This window comes from Manis javanica, chromosome X, assembly GCF_040802235.1.
Source record: "Manis javanica isolate MJ-LG chromosome X, MJ_LKY, whole genome shotgun sequence".
In the NCBI taxonomy this organism is placed as follows: Eukaryota; Metazoa; Chordata; class Mammalia; order Pholidota; family Manidae; genus Manis; species Manis javanica.
Genome location: NC_133174.1, coordinates 102750568 through 102764908, shown reverse-complemented (window position 1 = coordinate 102764908; position 14341 = coordinate 102750568). Strand labels below are relative to the sequence as shown.

The 14341-nt window shown below is 42.2% G+C and overlaps 1 protein-coding gene across 2 annotated transcripts in view; it reads right to left on the bottom strand.

Annotated features, from left to right (window-relative positions):
- The window catches only part of RTL4 (retrotransposon Gag like 4), a 327445-nt gene extending 314803 nt beyond the window's left edge, over positions 1 to 12642 (bottom strand). The window contains exons 1-2 of one of the 2 annotated variants that reach the window (XM_073227784.1): positions 12501 to 12642; positions 10400 to 10461 (exon numbers count right to left, since the gene is read on the bottom strand). The gene's annotated coding sequence lies outside the window, so the exon portion shown is untranslated. The remainder of the gene's footprint in view (positions 1 to 10399; positions 10462 to 12500) is intronic. The other variant, XM_073227785.1, reaches the window with a different exon arrangement.
- Between the last annotated feature and the right edge of the window lie 1699 nt (positions 12643 to 14341).

Below are 14341 nucleotides of genomic sequence, written 5' to 3'. Positions count from 1 at the left end.
CCCTAAAACTGATGAAAGGGATGTCAATAGTTAGTTGAGATTTTAGATCTGAATAAAATCAGAGATGGGTACCCAGCCTTCTGTAAAGAAGGATACTACACAAAAATTGCCACTTGTATTGTGATTATTATGGGCCAGGTGCTGTTCTAAATATACTTCAGCTATTAATTTATTTGACATTCTTAACAAGCCTATGAGGTAGGTATTATTATCATACCCATTTTACAGACAAAAAAATGAAGCACATGGGTTAAGTCACTTGACAATCTTCACTCCATGGTGGATTCAGGATTCAAGCACAGGCAGTCTGGCTCCACATTCTACATAAGCCCTGCTACTTTAAAGCTCATACCTTTCAGCTAAATAGACTCCTAACCATTCTTGTTATCATACACCAACTTCCCAGTCACTTTGTCACCACCACCACTTCACTATCATCTCCATCTTCTCTCATTCACTGGAAACTCTAGGTTATCAATTTCCTCTATATACCAATTTCTGCCATCACCTTGGGTTATATTCATGGCTATATGGCTGATCCGACCAATGTCCTGAGCCTTCAGTTCTATTTCCAATTATCTTCTATTTTCCCCATAACTCAGCCATCCACTCTAACAGTCACACTCTTGACTGCTCCTCCTCTACAATTATGATCCCACTCTTACCACAAGTTCCTATCTTTCTGCTGCATACACTCTATCATTCTCAAGACAATAAGGTTCTTCAACCTCACTGTAACCAACTGTCTATTAAGCCCTCAACTTTTTACCCTATTCATAACCTCAACTTGCCTTCACTTCTCTCTTCAAGATTGGTTTCAATGATCAATCACATATGCAGCTTTCTGGTTCCATCAAACTTCTATCTCACCTACCTGGCGAAGCCCTGGATAAGTTAATCATCTCCCTTCTCTGCATCTGCACTTAGTTTGCTGAACAGTGTTGGAAGAACCACCAAGGGGCTCTCAACATTACTGGTGATTCTAATTTACCTACTTATCTGATCTCCCATTCTCAGAATTTTCTCCACTCTCCTCAAACCACCAAACCCTTGCACCTTGAGCCCTCACTTTTAGCAAATGTTCTTATTTCCTAGTTCACCACAAATAATATAAAAGTGCCAGAAGGGAACTGCCTCACATTTGTACCATGAGATCTACAAACTTATCTGAATCCACACTGATAGTTTTGCTCTTTTGTTTATGTTATGGTAGAAAATATGTCCCCCTCCTCTCTAAAGCTAATCTTGACCCCTTTGGGGGGACCCTACTCTATTGATTATCTCTTCTCTCCTTTTCTATTGGTCCTTTCCTGTCAGCATTTAAACATCTTAAAAGCTCTCCCATCTTAAAAATAAACAAGGAAACCCACTCTCATGTGCCCCACAAACTAGTCTCTCCTTTCATTTAGTCTCTTCTGCCAAATCTTTTGAACAAGTCCTTTAAGCTGTCTCCATCTTCTCACTTCCCTCTCACTCCTCACTCCAGCGCATTCGAACTAAAATCAAGAAGCCATAACTATCATGTCATTAAACCCAAGTAGCCACCTTTTCTCCTCAACAGCATCAGATAATGTTGATTACTTGAAATATTATCCCTTGGCCACCATCCTCAACTGCTGTTGGAATATCACACTATTCTGATTTTTCTCCTGTCTTTCCACTTCCAGTCTCCTTTTATGGCCTTTACTTCATTGCCTGATCTACAATTGTTGGAAGACTACACAGTTAGGCCCTCTAACCTCTTCTATTTAGACTCTTTCTCTAGGTGATACCATTGAATCACATGGCTTTAAATACCATCTACATACTGACAACTTTCAAATCTTGTCACCAACTTTAACCTCTCTGGAACTCCAGATTTATATGACCAACTCTCTCTAACAGCTCCCCTTGGATGTCTCACAGGCATTTTAAACACTTCCTAGCTATCCTACCTGAACTCATATTCTTCCCTCAACTATGCATATCCTTCAGTTTCCCCATTTCAGTAAAAAGGTAGCACTATTCACCTACTTGTTCAAGCCAGCAACTTGGAAGTTATCTTTGATATATCCCTCTCCTTCACCCACCACAGTCAATCCATCACTAAGTCTTGTTGATTATATTTCTTAACTAGCTCATAATCCTATCCTCTTCTGTATATCTCAACCATGACTGTCTTATTCAAAACCACCATTATTTCTTCCCCATATTATTTCAATCCTCCTAGCTTGTCTCCCTTCCTCTCTAGCTCATCCTCCATAGACAGAGGGATCCTTCTAACATAGATTGTTGTTCATGTAACTCCCCTTCTTAAATATTTTCTCATTTTTCTTAGGATGAACTTCAGAGTCCCTAGCATGGCAACAAGTCCTCACATAATTTCACTTAATTGAATAATCTGGTCCCTGACTATTCTTGCCACTCTTTCTCCTTGGAATCTATATGACAGTTGCTTTTATTTTCTTTAACTTTCTAGAACATATTTTGCTTTTACCCAAGAGTTGTCACATATTATTACCTATGTCTGGGAATTTTCCTTCATACACTCTCAAATCCAAATGACAAGGAGGAATTGCCAATAATCTTCTTTGATGGATTTTATAGAAGTAGAGGACTAAGGGAGATAGGAGAAACCAATAAAATGTTAAGTCTGGAGGAATGGAATAATAAAAGTCCTGATTATATTTTAATTATTAAAATTAGGTGGGTTTCTTGAGGAGAGGTAGCCAAATTCAGAACCACTGAGTTTGAACTGATGGTTGAACATTTACATGGCTAGGTATGGGAGTGAGAAGTAGGGACCAGATAGGTTTATTTGCATTCCTATGAGAGAAGATGAGAAAGTAGATATAGAGGGAGATGAGAGTTTTATACTTCATGCTTATTGCATAACTGTATGAAGAATAAGTTTATAACTTTCCCATACTGGTCCTTTACCAGGCAGAATCTCAAAGCAGAATGGAAAATCAATCAGACACAAAAGGTAGAAATGGAGGAATTAGGGAATGAAAAAGATAAATAGAGAAATAATTGCAATGTTGCAGTTCTTCCTTATTAGTAATTCCTTTCAATGTGAATAGATTAAAATCTCTAATTAAAAGACAAAAATTGGCTGAAGAGATAAAAGACAAAAATTGGCAGAAGAGATTTAACAAAAAGCATGATCTAAGTATATTCTGTCTACAAGAGTCTCAAAGATGAAAATAGGTTGAAAGTGAAAGAATGGAAAGATATTTAATGTAAGTAGCTACCAAAAGAGGGCTGGGGTGACTATATTAATATCAGACAAATTAGACTTAAAGTCAAAAATTTTTATAAGGGACAAAGAATGATATTATATAAAGATAAAAGGGTCAATTCATCAAGAAGACATAACAATGTAAGCATAAATACAAAAAAGACAACAGAGACACAATACATATGATTAAAGAATTGAAGAGGTAAATAGTTCTACAATAGTAGTTGGAGAATTCAATACTCCACTTTCAATAATGGGTGGAACAGTGAGACAGGAAATGAATGAAGAAATAAAGGACTTGAATAACACTATAATTTGACTAGATTTAACAGATATATGAAGAACACCTCCCAAAAAATAGCAGAATAAACATTCTCCTCAAGTGCACATGGAACATTCTTCAGAACAGACCATAGTTTAGACCACAAAGCAAGAGACTCAATAAATTTAAAAATACTGAAATCATACAAAGTATCTTTATGAGCCACAATGGAATGAAACTAGAAATAGAAATCAATAATGGAAGAAAAACAGGAAATCTCACAAACATATAGAAATTAAACAGCAAACTCTTAAGCAACAAAAGTATCAAAGAAGAAATCACAAAAGAAAATTTAAAAATACTTGAAGAATGAAAATGAAAGTATAACATACCAACACTTAAGTGATACAGTATAAGCAGTGCTCCAAGTGCTCTACAGCTTACATTTAAATTATAAACACCTATGTTGAAAAACAATTCAAATACAATAGGAAAAAGATGGCGGCATGAGAAGTGAGGCAGAAACTTCCTCCCAAAACCACATATAACATGAAAATACAGCAAATACAACTAACACTGAAAGAGCGACTCAAAGACTGCTGAACAGACTGCCTACAATTAGGGAAAAAGAGAAGACCCCATAGAAAAGGCTAAAGTAACAAAGCCATGATCTGGAGGCATGCAAGCCCTCCAACCATCACTGCCCACAGACAGGAGGAAGAGAAATGGGGGGGAGGGGAGGGAGTAGAAGCCCAGGACTGCTAAACACCCAGCCCTGGAGATCTGCTCTGGGGTGAGTGGGGTTGGAAAGCAAAGACAGGCAGAATATGGAGAGAGACTGAGATTCCAGCTGCTTGTGTAAAACAGGTATGCACAACTGCCCCCTGGGACAAAAGAAAGGTGGGCACTTTGAAAGAATTCCCAACAGCAAGAGGGGCACTAAAGGGGCAAAGATTACACATAACTCACTGCTCAGGAGAAAGGGCAGGAGGGCAAAATTGTCCCAGCGCACTCAGCCCAGCAGGTTGGGAACTCTCAGGAACTTCAGATGCTCTATTCCCCTGGCTGGCAAGACAGCCCTGAGGCCCTCCACTGCAATACGTAGCCTGCTGCTCCGTCCTCCTTGCAAGCACCAGTCCTGCATACCTGCTGCCATGGCACCAGGCCAGCCAGAGGGTGGCCCCACTTATGGCAGCTATAGGGCCATAGCACAGAGACTCCTCCCTCAGAGCTTGGCTCACTGGACCTGACAGTGGAGGCAGGCGCTACAGCTGGGAAGCAGGAAAGGGCTTATTCCTCCTGACAGGCACCAGTGCCACTCGGCTGCAACCTCCACCATAGCTACAGGGGCTCAGTGGCTTTAGAGAGTAGAGCTTCTGGGCACTAGGGGGCACTGCCTACACACAGTTATTATTCCATAGGACACACTAAAAAAATGAAATGGCAGAAAAATTTCATACAAACAAAAATAAAGCAGAAGACACCAGAAAGAAGGCTAACTGAAACTAAAATTCCCAGTCTTCTTGATAAAGATTTCAAAATAAAAATCATAAACATGCTACATTCCTATACACTAATGATGAACTAGTAGAAAGAGAAATTAGGAAAACAATTCCATTCACAATTGCATCAAAAAGAATAAAATACCTAGGAATAAACTTAACCAAGGAGGTGAAAGACCTATACTCTGAAAACTACAAGTCACTCATGAGAGAAATTAAGGAAGACACCAATAAATGGAAATACATCCCATGCTCATGGATAGGAATTAATATTGTCAAAATGGGCATCCTGCCTAAAGCAATCTAGAGATTAAATGCAATCCCTATCAAAATGTCAACAGCATTCTTCAACAAACTAGAGCAAATAGTTGTAAAATTCATATGGAACTACAAAAGACACCAAATAGCCAAAGCAATCCTGAGAAGGAAGAACAAAGCTAGGGGGATTACACTCCCAAATTTCAAGCTCTACTACAAAGTCACAGTAATCAAGACAATTTGGTACTGGCACAGGAACAGACCCATAGACCAATGGAACAAACTAGAGAGCCCAGATATAAAACCAAGCATATATGGCCAATTAATAAATGACAAAAGAGCCATGGATATACATTGGGGAAATGAAAGCCTCTTCAATAACTGGTGTTAGCAACACAGGACAGCTACAGGTAAGAGAATGAAACTGGATTATTGTGTAACTCCATACACAAAAGTGAACTCAAAATAGATCAAAGACTTGAATATAACTCATGAAAACATAAAACTCATAGAAGAAAACATATGCAACAATCTCCTGAATATAAACATGAGCAACTTTTTCCTGAACACATCTCCTTGGACAAGGGAAAGAAAAGCAAAAATGAACATATGGGGCACATCAAACTAAAGAGCTTCTGTACAGCAAACAAACACTATCAGCAGAACAAAAACGCATCCCACAGTATAGGAGAACATATTCATAAATGACATATCTGATAAGGGGTTAACATCTAAAATATATAAAAACTCACACACCTCAACACCCGTAAAAACAAATAACCTGATTAAAAAATGGGTGGAGGATCTGAAAAGACACTTCTCCAAAGAAGAATTATTCAGACGGCCAACAGGAAAATGAAAAGATGTTCCACGTTGCTAATTATTAGGAAAATGCAAATTAATACCACGATGAGATATCACCTCACACCAGTTAGGATGGCCAAAATCCAAAAGACAAGGAACAACAAATGCCAGCAAGGATGCGGAGAAAGGGGAACCCTCCTACACTGTTGGCTGGAATGTAAATTAGTTCATCCATTGTGGAAAGCAATATGGAGGTTCCTCAAAAACTAAAAATAGAAATACCATTTGACCCAGGAATTCCACTCCTAGGAATTTACCTAAAGAAAACAAGATCCCTGATTCAAAAACACATGCACCCCTATGTTTATTGCAGCACTATTTACAATAGCCAAGATATGGAAGCAGCCTAAGTGTCCATCAGTAGATGAATGGATAAAGGAAAGGTGGTACATATACACAATGGAATATTATTCTGCTGCAGAAAGTAAACAAATCCTACTATTTGCAACAACATGGATGGACCTAGAGGGTATTATGCTCAGTGAAATAAGCTAGGCAGAGAAAGGCAAGTGATTTCACTCATTTGTGGAGTGTAACAACAAAGCAAAACTGAAGAAACAGAACACCAGCAGACTCACAGACTCTAAGAAGAAACTAGCGGTTACCAAATGGAAGGGGTTGGGAAGGTGTGGTGGGGAGGGAGGGAGAAGGGGATTAAGGGGCATTATAATTAGTACTCACAATATAGGTAGGTCATGGGGAAGGTAGTATAGCACAGAGAAAACAAGTAGTGACTCTATGGCATCTTGCTAGACTGATGGACAGTGACTGCAATGGGGAGGAGGTAAGGACATGATAATATGGGTGAATTTGAAACCACAATGTTGTTCATGTGAAACCTTCATAAGATTGTATAGCATTGATACCTTAATTTAAAAATTCAAATCAATAATCCAACTTTATATTTTAAGGAACTAGAAAAAGACCAGACTAAATCCAAAGCCAGTAGAAGAAAGGAAATTAAAGATTAGAAATTAAATGAAATAAAGAATAGAAAATCAATAGAGAAACCAAAGCAAAGGTAATTTATTTGAAAAGAACAACAAAAATAACAACATTTTGTTAGATTGACTAAGAAAAAATAAATGGAAGACTCAAATTACTAAAGTCAGAAATGAAAGTAGAAATATTACCACCAATCTTACAGAAATAAAAATTATAAGAAAAAAATGAATAGTTGTATACCACAAAAATAGATAACTGAAGATGAAATGGAAAAGTTCCTAGAAACACACAAACTATCAAAATTGACTCAAGAAGAATTAGAAATTCTGAACAGATCTATAAGTAAAGGGATTGAATCAGTAATCAATAATGTTCCAAAGAAAATCACAGTACCAGATGACTTCACTTTTGAATTCTATCAATATTTAAAGAAGAATTAAAACCAATCCTTGTTGAGCCCTACTAAAAATAGAAGAAAATGCTTCCTAAGTTATTCAATGAGGCCAACACTACTCAGATTTCAAAGCCAGACCAAGACATTACAAGAAGACAAAGCTATAGACCAATATCCCTTATGAGTACAGATGCAAAAATCCTCAATAATATACTAGTAAACTGAACCAAGCAGCGTTTAAAAGGATTATACTACATGAATAAGTAGGATTTATCCCAGGAATGTAAGGTTGGTTCTACATGTGAGGTTAGTTCAAGAAAATCAATCAATGTAATATACCAAATTAACAGAATGGAGGAAAAACTACATTATTATCTCTAACAATTAAGAAAAAATTAATAAAACTGAACAACCTTTCATGATTAAAAAACATTCAACAAACTAGAAATAGGAAGGAATTTTGTCAACCTCATAAAGGACATTTTTTAAAAACCCACAGATAACATCACACTTGATTGTGAAAAATTGAAACTTTCCACCTAAAACCAAAAACAAGACAAGGATGGCCACTTTTTTTCACTTGTATTTAATATTGGACTGAAAGTTCTAGCCAGAGCAATTAGGAGAGAAATAGAAATAAAATGATTCAAAATTGGAAAGAAAGAAGTAAAAATATCTCTATTCACAGATGATACAATTTTATAGATAGGAAAAATATACAACTATTATTAGAGCTAATGGACAAATATGACAAATTTGCTAGTTGTACAAGATCAACATGCAAAATTATTTTTGTTTCTATACATTAGGAATAAACAATCCCAAAAGGAAATTACAAAACCAATTTTCAACAGCATCAAAAACAGCAAAATACTTTTAAAAAACTTAATCAAGGGAGTACAAAACTTGCACACTGAAAACTACAAAACACTGCTAAAAGAAATTAAAGAAAACCTAAGTAAGTGGAAAGACATCATGTGTCATAAATTGAAAGACAATATTGTTAAGATAGAAATACTCCCCAAAGCCATCTACACATTCAGTGCAATCACTATCAAAATCCTAATGGCCTTTTTCTGTCACTATGATGGAACCTCAGGGAAAGCCTTCTTACTAGCCCAATGTTCTCTGAGTTCTGTTATTCTATAATTTCACTCTATAAATTTGCCCAGGGCCAACCTTATTTCCATTATTATTAATGGTAAGTACAGCAAAATCCTTAGCTAATCCCTGAAGTGTGGTTCTGCTTACATTTCTTTTATTAAGATTATTCAGTATTTAAGGCCTTATGCTTTGATTACAGGGATCCTGTTGTGATATAAGAATTTTAAATACTTTTGAAATGTGGAACATGTTTTCAATTATTTCAGAGCCCTTCATGGTCCAAGTTCAGGCAAGACGTTTATTTAAATAAATAATTCGCCTTGGCAAGAGAACCATAATTTATGAATATACAAAGTTGCATATACTGATTGCCAGTCCCTGTGTTAGTCTTTACAAGTGACATGTTGATATACATATATGAATGGTATTGGTTTGGGCTAGGAGTTCATCAAAGCAGTGACACTGATGTAGGTCTGGTTTACTGGAAACATATTTTCTAAGACAGGAGCTTACTTACTCAGGTGATTTTGAGCAGATATTCCACACTTCCTCCTGCATTTTCCTTTGCTGAATTCCTGATCAGCATCCTACAACTCACATTAGTGTTGTTTGACATCCTGGGGCACAGACTGCTGATTGTTAAAACCCACAATCACACTGAGACATTGTTCAACACTCCACAGTATTTTAAGAATCACCACTTCTTATACTCCATTCCATTACACTGCCATTGTTGAATATTTCTCTAACATGCAGGTAACTAGAAGCCTTTTCCTTTGTAAATAAAAACCCTGCTTTCAATGCTCAGATTGTTAAAGCCTTTGTGATGTTGTGGCCATTTCAATGCTGGATACCTTGTTATGGCATAAGTGCCATATATATAGTGAAGTTACCAAAAATTCAACATAGAGCTATGTTGCATTTGTTAGCAAGACAAGGAGCAATCGCCCTAAGGTAGAACCTTAAAGAATAAGTCACTGTTTGAGGACAAAGGAGAAATAAAAAAGGGAGAAAGGTAGATTGGATTCAATCCATAAATTGGCTATCCATGAAAATCTGTAACTCTTCTCCTTTTGGAGACATGAAAGCCCATGGGTTCTTAGTATATTGAAAACTGGGATTATGAGTTATAGATCCTTGTTATATCCAGCCCTACTCATAGTGAGTAGGGCTGGATATAACACACCATTTAGATGTGATAAGGAAGTGGCAATGATTATAACAATGAATTCAACCATTTGTCAAAATGTATTAATTTATGAAGAGTCCTTTTTATGCTGTTTCCTTACAAAATATTCCTTATTTTCTGAAATTATGTGCAATACAAGATCTGGACATGCCATGTGGGTAGAATTAAGGTAAAATACAGTCTTTAAAATAAATGTGACACTACCTTAAATGGGGAGGGTGACTTTGTCATTGGGCAATGCCTGGAGACATTTTTGGTTGGCACAAAGTGGGGGGTTCACTGGTATCTAGTGGGTAGAGGCCAGGATACTGCTTAACATCCTTCAATACCCAGAACATCCCACTACAATTAGGAATCACACAGCCCAAACTTCAGTAGTGCCAAGGTGGAGAAACTCTGCTTAATGGGGAAAAGAAAATGTCTTTACTCTTTGGGTTCCTCATATCAAGCTGTCTTTGCCTATGATATTACACTAAACTCAAGTCTATATATCCATCCCACTTAGCACTAAGGTCAAGGCTATAATAGTAAAGAAAATGCCCCTGAATGTTGAAGTTGCAGTTGCATTTTGACAGTTACATCTGAATGGTGTTTGAATAGTCCAGGTCATGTGAGTAAACCTCTCTTAGAAGCCAGGTAGATTTGGGCTTAAAGTACTCACGGTCGCTTCCATTTTTGTCTTTGAAGCACTTCTGCAGATGTGGCCTCTGGTTGCCAACTGCCCTGGGAAAGTTCAAACAGACATACACTCTCAACTACCCAGTAGAAAATTTGAAAATACCCTTATCACAGAGATCAGCCACCCAGCCCCAAGGCTGACAAGCAACCTGACCAGCTGGGGCTTCTGCCCAAATCAGCTCTTAAAGCATTCTAGGCAATCCCCCAGAGGTTTGTCCTGGAATCCTCACATGGTAATGCCTGACATCTGCATAGTGCTTTTAACTTTGGAAAGAGTTTGCTGTGTATAACCTTGATCTCCTGGAGAGGTTAGCAGCCTAGGGCAGGAGCACATACAAAAATTGGGGGAAAGCACCAAACTTCAAAAACACCCATAATTTCCATATGCTAAAGACAATTGCAAAGACAAGGGCCTTTAAAAGAGATAGTTCACAAGAATAGGTCTTCCCTTCTCCCTAGGCACTGCTCCTGGTTGCATCCTAGGCTTGGAGTAGAAGTCTCAACTAGATAGCAGTTTGGTCAGAAAAAGACTTTGCCCCAAAGTCTTGCCCAGAACCACATATCCTACTCAGCCCTCATTCCAGAAGAAGCATCAGCTTAATCAAACATAGACCTCTTTTATTTGGGAGGCTGTATATATGAGGTGGCTGGCCACAGTAAACTGCCTCTGAATGGGAGAAAAGTTAGAAAGTTTCCAGAATCAAGTGATTTTCTTCACATACATGGACCAACATTTTTAACACTTCCTTAAGTGTTTAAACAGTATGGACAGGGAGGCTCCATCCTCACCCCTGGCCCTACCCACACACAAACAAAACTTCTTCCCCAAATTCCTTTTCTCTAATGTCTTGCTCCCACACAAAGCTTAAGACTCTTCAGAATATTGGGCCACCTCGGGGCTAAGGGTACTGAGGGCAACAGAAAACCTTGTTCGGTGTGGTGCCCCAAGAGATTTTCCCAGAGTAGCCTAGGAGAGTTGCTAGGGCTCCCACTAAACATAACTACGCCAGCTTCACAGGCACAGCAATGGGAACACTTGGCCGTTTGTTAGGCAGGGCAGATGGTTCTGGCTCTTTCTGGAGCTCGACTCAGGGTCGCAGAGTGTGCTTAGGGGCTTAAAAGGCAACAGTGGGAAGTACCGCGGAGCTTTCTCTGAGCTCCGGATTGTTTCTGAGAATGGATAGAGAAAAGAGTTTCAGTTATCAGCCCAGCGTCCAGAAGGGCAAAGCCTTGCACCCTCCCTTTCCGGAGAGAGGTAGGGAGGGAAATAAAAGACAAAGCCGAGCCTGGGGACTGTGTTGCTGGGCCAGGAGATGCTGCCAGCCAACGGACCTAAGCGCCTGCAGGTTGGAGGTAAAAGACTCAGGCTGGTGATGGAGGTGGGGCCACCCAGTCGGTTCCAGGAGTGTTCCAGAGAGTCGGCATTCTGAGCTCCAAAGTACAGAGAGGTGGGGGTGGGCAGGTGCCTCACGTGACACGATGGCGCAAAGATCAAAGAATCGCCCAAGTGTCCAGTGATACTGCCACCCCCCACCGCCGCACACACACACCACTGACACCGCTGGGCAACTTCCTCCTCCTACAATTCGCCCCCACCCACTTCAATCTAGGCTAGGTCTTGGAAGACCCACCCTATGGGTGAGAGGGCGCGAATGGGAGAATTGGGCTGCACTCCCAGGCTGCCTGCACTGGATTACGCCAGACCTATCAGGGATTGAAGCCTGCCCGAGAGGACCCCAGATCAGCCCCTGGCGACTCAGGGTCCCGCTGTCCCGCTGTCTGCCGGCCTCTCGCCCTCGCTCTAGGTGGCTCAACTCCCCTTCCCCGGAATGACCCGTGGCTGCTAGCGCAGCCACCCCACTGCCCGCCAAGAGCCGGGCGAAGAGGTGGGGCGGGGCGGGGAGTCACTGTCCAAAGCAAGGAGCACTCAAGCCAAGGGGCAAAGAGAGACTCTGCAAACCAGGCTCTCCTAGGCTCTCCGGCCCCCTTTTCCCGCATCCGCGCTCAGTTTCCCAGTCTCTGCCACCACCCAAGGGACGGGGAGGCCCGGGGAGAGCAAACGAACCAAACAGAAAATTCCGTACCGAGGGGGGAGTGATGAAGCGGTGGGATGGGGCAGCCGGGGCTGACTTGGGGTTGCGGCTGCGGCTTCCTTCCACCCCTGGCCACCAAGCTGTAGAGAAGGCAGTAGCTGCTGCCCCTGCAGGCTGCCCCGTCCTCCCTCTTTCCCTCCCCCTTCCCCGCCTCCCCCGCCCAGCCCCGCCCGCCCCTGCCGGAGCCGAAGGGTGTGAGGCTTCGGCCTGGACTGGGGGAGGTGAGAGGTGCTTTTGCCAACCGAGGCGTCCCCCACCCCGCGCCTGCTCCTGTCCCTCTCTTCTCTTCTCTTCTCTCTCTTTCACACACACACACACACACACGCGCGCACAAACACACACACACACACACACCCGCGACGGGTTCTCTGCAGCTCACAGCCACCCAAAGCGAGCAAGAAAGAGAACGGGAGCAGTGGGAAGCTGGGAGCAGATAGAAGGGAAAAGGGAGAGCTCAGGGTTGGACATTTTTGGAGCTAGGGGTGGCGAGGAGAAAGGGAGCGCGCCTCCTCGATTTTCTCCTCCCCACCCCTCTTTGCTCTTCTCTCCCCTTCGTTGTATAGCATTTTTGAGAAGCGGCAGCAGAAGGGGAGAGAAACCTCGAGTCTAGAAAGATTTGGAGGGGTGGCCAGGGCTCCCACCGCCCGCTACCTAGCAGCAGGAGCTTGAGTGTGCGTTGCTGCATGTAAGAGTGTGAATGCGGTTCTCTGGCGCTCTCTCTCCCGCCCGCCCCCACCCACCCCCCGTCTCTTCTCTCTCTTCCCCACTCTCCGGCGACAGCTACCCCTGTCAGTTTCCCGTGTCCGTTTATTCCGTTGCTCTCCTCGTGTGGCTGGCTGCGTGAAGGGAGTGTGCGCTTGAAGGGGCCCAGGTTGGGTCAGAGAGCCGGAGAAGCCGGCCAGAATAAGGCACGGGCACGGGCAGAGCAAAGAGTTTCGGGGCGCAGACGGAAGCGAAAGGTGAGGAGGACCGACCAGCCACAGGGAAGTTTGAGGATAACTGAGGGGCGAAGGAAGAAACCGAGGTGGGAGCCAACACTTGCGCTCCTCTCCACACCCCGCCCCTTTCCTGTGCTCCTCTGCCGGCCTGCCCGGCAGCCTCAAGGCCGGGGGCTGTCCCGGGCAAGCTGTTTTTGGCACGCCTAGGGAGATGAGCCCGGGTAAGACAGCCATACCACGCGTCCTGGTTTGTGGACACCAGACAATGCAGATCCGAACAAGCCACTTGACCCCTGGTAAGTCCACAGCCAACCCTGTGCCCTCTGCTTTGCTGCCAGAGCGCTGCCAGGGGGCGGCGAGGTGCGGGTTGATGAGGGTGGCTGGATGCTGAGAGCTGGGAGGCGCTGGCTGGCTGTGGGCTGGGGTGGTGGGGAGCACATCGAAGCCAGCAACAGATTGCTTTTGGACGCGGGGAGAGAGCTGAGATGGGGGAAAGCTCTAGGAGTTAGGACAAGGGGCCTCTTGGCAATGACCAAAAACATCCCTTTCCCTCAGTATGTTCTCCTAAACCAGAGCTTTGTCCTACCGCTGGACGGTGATCTGCTCCATCCCTGGGTGGGTTTAAGCTCCCTGGGGAACCTGATCCCAGGCCTCTTCAAAACTGGCCTGGGAGATAAGCATGGGAATAAAGACACTAGCCCTTTCGCCAAAAGCCACTTCAAGATGCAGAGAGCCAGAGCTGAGCTCATGAGGGCTCAGGGACCAGAGCCACCATTCACCTTCTTCCTGTTTTGTATTCTTCAAACTTAAGAAATTACCAGATTCATTTTCCTGGCTTCCTTAAGGGAACCAGGAAATGCAAATAAGGGGAACATCAGTCAGATCTCTGCTTCA